The 5,954-nt window shown below is 41.9% G+C and overlaps 1 non-coding gene across 1 annotated transcript; it reads right to left on the bottom strand.

The window, feature by feature from the left end:
- Positions 1-3,778: 3,778 nt before the first annotated feature.
- On the bottom strand, positions 3,779-3,907 carry LOC122555609. Its single transcript, XR_006313327.1, has one exon. It is a non-coding gene; the product is annotated as a U6atac minor spliceosomal RNA (small nuclear RNA).
- Between the last annotated feature and the right edge of the window lie 2,047 nt (positions 3,908-5,954).

The raw sequence follows: 5,954 nt of genomic DNA, 5'->3' as shown, positions 1-5,954 counted from the left end.
AAATTACGTGAAACATTGTGAATAAAATTTAATTTCTAGGTGCTCGCCATGAATCCACCCACCAGATTTTCCAAATTTCTTTATAATGACTGGGAAAAAGAGCATGGAGGTGAGTCTCTCAGTGGATAACTCTTCACTCTGTATCCACTTGCCGATCCCTTGGAAAAGCAGCCAACATAATCAAAGACTCCTCCCACCCCAGTTATACTCTCGTCCACCGTCTTCCATCGGGCAGAAGATATAAAAGTTTGAAAACATGTGCCAGTAGATTTAAGAACAGCTTCTTCCCTGCTGTTATCAGAATTATGAATGGACCTCTTACGTTTTAGTTCTGAGAATCACATGACCCAAAACGTTAACTCTGATTTCACTCCACAGATACTGCCAGACCTGCTGAGCTTTTCCAGCAATTTCTGTCTTTGTTTCTGATTTACAGCATCCGCAGTTCTTTCGGTTTTTCTCATGCATTTTAGTGTTGATCTTTCTCTGCATCTTCTCTGTAGCTGTAACATTCTATTCTGCAGTCTGTTCTATTATCCTGGTGTACTTATGATTTGTCTGTTTGACATGAAAAACAATATTTTTCACTGTGTCACAGTATATGTGACAAATCAAATCAAAGAGATAGCACATGTGAGATAGGCTGAAGGGCCTCTTTCTGTGATATATACTTCTATTAGTCTATGACGATGTCAGGAAAGAGGGTTGTCACATTGGTACCTTTTGCAACCTCCACAAACCTAAAGAGGCAAGCGATACAAAATTGCCTGCTTTTCTTGGGCATACTGGCAGGCTTCAATTGAAGGATTGCAGGGAACCTGCTGATTAATCTAAGTGTAGCTTGCACATTATTTTCTGAGTGATGCCTAAGATTCTTGTGCATCCCACAAGTGTCTCCAGCAGCAGCTGAGAAAGGGCACTGAGCAAGGGGAGCTGGAGCTGGAGAGTACCTGCAGATCCTCTCTGGACAAAGGGAGGGTTGTTATCGGGCATAGACCTCATAGAGAGACTGACAGACAGACAATGGATTCCTCATCCAAGATGCGAACCTATACGCTATTATTCTAGCTTAGTCTTAATTTCTCTCAATGTTTTTAAAGACCTGATGAAAGCGGAATAAAGAATCCTTGCTTCATGATCTTTGGGCCACCCATACATTTCTCATTTTACATCCACAAAAGAAACCCTGCTTAAATTCTCAACTACTTGTTCCAGTAGATCAGGTCTTACCTTCACAGAATCTGCCAGGCCAAGTTGGGCTCACATCTGTGTAATGCTCACTGCAGATGCAGACGTACGAACCTTCCATGTTTTTACACATTGCGTGAGGTGAACAGTCGTTGTAAATAGGGGAGGTACATTCATCAACGTCTAAAGTGGGAAAACACTCAGAAATAATTAAATGGAATTCCCGCGGTTACAACTCCAATGAATTGTGTATCTAACGTAATTGGCAGCCACACGCGTGCACACCATTCACTGCAACCTCCTCATTAACTGAGTGTTCAATGCATTGGTACTCTTTAAATAGTCTTTAGAGACTGCTTTTGGGTGTTTGCTCCCTGTGTCTGTCTATCTACAAGAAGATGCTTATAATTAAGATATAAAACCTGTTCCTTGCATTGTGTGGATTAGCTGGACTGTCATCAGAACTCTCATTAAGGCATTGCTTCAGATTTAACTGAGCAAAGTTATTTCCAGGTTTCAAGTGTTTAAAATCAGGCATGCCAAGAATGGACAAGCCATTTCCTGAAAATATAGATTTTGTGTGATGAGCCCACCTTCAGCCTTATCAATGAAGTTTAAAAACATTAAGGAATATTTTTACTGGATCGCCAAATGCACAGTATTGGGATCTCTGAAAGAGATACAGTCACCCAAGACTGGAATTAAGCCCAGGCCCCTGGTGCTGTGAGGCAGCAGTGCTAACCACTGAGCTACCAGGCTGCTTTATCCAGCAAGGCACACACCCTAAGATCAATTTTTTTTAAATGCTGACAACTAACTACAATTTGAGTGGTAATCAGTGTCTTGCTTTAGTGAAAATTATTTCAGTGAAAATTTTTCGTTTAATATGGACATCGTTGGTAAGGTCAATATTTGGTGCCCACCCATAATTGCCTTTGAACTGAGTGGCTTGTCCATTTCAGAGGGCAGTTAAGCGTCAATCAAATTTCTCTTGAGGACCTGGAGTTCCTTGTAGGTTAGATCGAGTAAGGATGAAAGATTTCATTCATTAACTGACATGAGTGAACCATATGCGTTTTTACAACAACCAATGATAGCCACCATTACTGAGACTAACTTCATCATCCAGATTTATTTATCGAATTTAAATTCCACCAATTCGAATTCAGAAAGATAGACAGAGAAAGACATAACGAAAGGATAGAAAAAGGGATAGGGACGAGTCCAAAATGGTTCATCCTGAAATGTTAGAACATTGTGTTGTTGATGGCAAGATGCCAGGGGTGAGACAATGAAAATTGGAGAAACACAAGAGACCAGAGTTGGAGAGCTCAGGAATCTGGCAGAGTTGTGGGACTGAAAAAAATGAGTGAGATATTGAGGGGCCAGGCTATGGATGGATTGGTAAGCAAAGATGAACGTTTCAAAACTGTGGTATTGTCAGAATGGGAGCTGATGGGAGCCACTGAGCACAGGACTTGGGGAAATGGGATTGATAGTGCAATAGCACAAGCAGCAGAGTTTGGATGAGCTCAAGTTAATAAAGGTGGGTGAAGAGTCAAGAGAGCAACACGCAAATATTAACTAGATAGTTTTCCCCCCTTTAAGAATAAAAGATCCCGAAGTAATCACTTACCTGAAATGGAGGTGCTGTTATGATCATACACAAAGATAGAGCTATTGTGAAGAGAGGAGATCAGAGCAGAGGATATATTCCACACAGTCAGTGTAACTCCTTGATCAATAACGATTGCAAAGTTTACCACAATGCTCCCATTGCTGAGAGATTTTATCCGGACCAGAATTTTCCCACTTTGGTATAATTGATGAATTGCTGTTGGGAGGGAGTTTTCGAGCTGAAAAACAAAGTGTTATAATCTCTTGTAAGTAGTAATTTCTACTTTGTGCTTGATTTTATTCATGTCAGTGTTAACTTCCCGTCTGAGTCAGCAATTTCACAGAAGAGTACCCTGTGTTTATGATACCACAAAAGTTTAATTCAGATTCCAACAAAAACAGCCACAGCTTACATTCATTTCACATCTCTAATAAAACAACCTAGTCCAAGTGGCCATCACAGGAGTATTACAAAACATACTACAAAGCAAAGCCATATAAGGGGGCCAGGTCAGATATTGTTAGTGAGGTGGGAGTATGCTAGCTCATGATAGCCTTGGAAACGAAGCCAGAAGATGGAAGACTTGCATTGATACAGTAAATCCCTGTTTTCAGTTGCCTCATTTTATGTTATTCTACTTTCCATTAGTCAGTGAATTGGGTCCCTTTTCAGGTTCATGTTTAATTATCAGGAGTTTCATTTTAAAATCTTTTCATGCCGAGTCTGATCAGGGACCACGTACAGTAAACCCGAATTGCAGCATTATGGAGCAGCCTCTATCAGTCCTCTGGGTTTCCTACTCTCTGCTGACTTTCTGGCTTGCAGCCTAGCTCTTGCAATCCCCTTCCTGTCTCTTGCTGCTCATCTCACAATAGGGGATTGGGAGACGGAAGCTGTGGGTGGGAAATGGAGGGAACAGGATAGTTGTCAAGAGAAAAGATCCACTGCAGTTAGAGGAATGGCAGTGAACTGGCCTAACCATGGTTAGATGCCACTAAGTAGATGTCAATGCCTTAACCATTTGTGTGTTGTGTAAGGCCACTAGGAACCCTTCCATCCTTAACAAGGGGAAGGCTAATCTTCTCTCCTTTCATACAACATGGCTTGAAATGGATAAAGGTGGATAAATCCCCAGGACCTGATCAGGTGTACCCTAGAACTCTGTGAGAAGCTAGAGAAGTGATTGCTGGGCCTCTTGCTGATATATTTGTATCATCGATAGACACAGATGAGGTGCTGGAAGACTGGAGGTTGGCTAATGTGATGCCACAGTTTACGAAGGGCGGTAAAGACAAGCCAGGAACTAAAGACCGGTGAGCCTGACCTCAGTGGTGGGCAAGTTGTTGGAGGGAATCCTGAGGTACAGGATGTACATGTATTTGGAAAGGCAAGGACTTATTAGGGATAGTCAACATGGCTTAGTGCATGGGAAATCATGTCTCACAAACTTGATTGAGTTTTTTGAGGAAGTAACAAAGAGGATTGATGAGGACAGAGCGGTAGATGTGATCTATATGGACTACAGTAAGGCGCTCGACAAGATTCCCCATGGGAGACTGATTAGCAAGGTTAGATCTCACAGAATACAGAGATAACTAGCCATTTGAATACAGAACTGGCTCCAAGGTAGAAGACAGAGGGTGGTGGCGGAGGGTTGTGTTTCAGACTGAAAGTCTGTGACCAGTGGAGTGCCACAAGGTTTGGTGCTGGGTCCTCTACTTTTTGTCACTTACTTAAATGATTTGGATGCGTGCCTAAGAGGTGCAGTTAGTAAGTTTGCAGATGACACCAAAATTGGAGGTGTAGTGGACAGCGAAGAGGGTTACCTCAGATTACAACAGGATCTGGACCAGATGAGCCAATGGGCTGAGAAGTGGCAGATGGAGTTTAATTCAGACAAATGTGAGGTGCTGCATTTTGGGAAAGCAAATCTGAGTGGAACTTATACACTTAATGGTAAGATCCTAGGGAGTGTTGCTGAACAAAGAGACCTTGAAGTGCAGGTTCATAGCAGGTTCATACTGGAGTCGCAGGTAGATAGGATAGTGAAGAAGGCACTTGGTATGTTTTCCTTTATCAGTCAGAGTATTGAGTACAGGAGTTGGGAGGTCATGTTGCAGCAGTACAGGACATTGGTTAGACCGTTGTTGAAATATTGCGTGCAATTCTGGTCTCCTTCCTATCGGAAAGATGTTGTGAATCTTGAAAGGGTTCAGAAAAGATTAACAAGGATGTTGCCAGGGTTGGAGGATTTGAGCTACAGGGAGATGCTGAACAGGCTGGGGCTGTTTTCAATGGAGTGTCAAAGGCTGAGGGGTGACCGTATAGAGGTTTACAAAATTATGAGGGGCATGGATAGGATAAATAGACCTAGTCTTTTCCCTGGGGTGGGGGAGTTTAGAACTAGAGGGCATAGGTTTAGGGTGAGAGGGGAAAGATATAAAAGAGACTTAAGAGGCAACTTTTTCACACAGAGGGTGGTACGTGTATGGAATGAGCTGCCAGAGGATGTGATGGAGGCTAATATAATTGCAACATTTAAGAGGCATTTGGATGAGTATATGAATAGGAAGTGTTTGGAGTGATATGGGTCGGGTGCTGGCAGGTGGGACTAGATTGGGTTGGGATATCTGGTCGGCATGGACGGGTTGGACTGATGGTTCTATTTCCATGTTGTACATCTCTATGACTCCATGAACTGGAAGGTGTGCAGCTAAGATTCAGGGTCAGGGATATGTGATAATTGAGAGGTTCAGCAATGGCAAACAGGAGGAAAGGAAAACTTTAGCATCTCTCTATGTTTCTTTTATATTTTAAAATTTATTTTACATTATTTAATTTACCAACAGAGAAATTTAGTAATGTAAAATACTTCAAATACCAAGTATGATGCTTTAATTTTGTATCTACTGAGAAAGATCAAACAGAACCTAACTACAGTTTCTACATTAGTTTTGATGGTAAAATCTGATTTGTTTCATGATTTGGAGATGCCAGTTTTGGAGCGGGTCACACATAGTTAAAAAATCAAGAAGGGACAACCACCTGATGAAGGAGCAGCGCTCCGAAAGCTACTGCTTCCAAATAAACCTGTTGGACTATAACCTAGTGTTTGACTTTGACTTGTGTCAAGGTGGATAGCACAGTG

Source organism: Chiloscyllium plagiosum, chromosome 12, assembly GCF_004010195.1.
Source record: "Chiloscyllium plagiosum isolate BGI_BamShark_2017 chromosome 12, ASM401019v2, whole genome shotgun sequence".
NCBI classification, from domain to species: Eukaryota; Metazoa; Chordata; class Chondrichthyes; order Orectolobiformes; family Hemiscylliidae; genus Chiloscyllium; species Chiloscyllium plagiosum.
The sequence above is the reverse complement of the archived record's forward strand: the minus strand, read 5'-3'. Positions and strand labels throughout refer to the sequence as shown.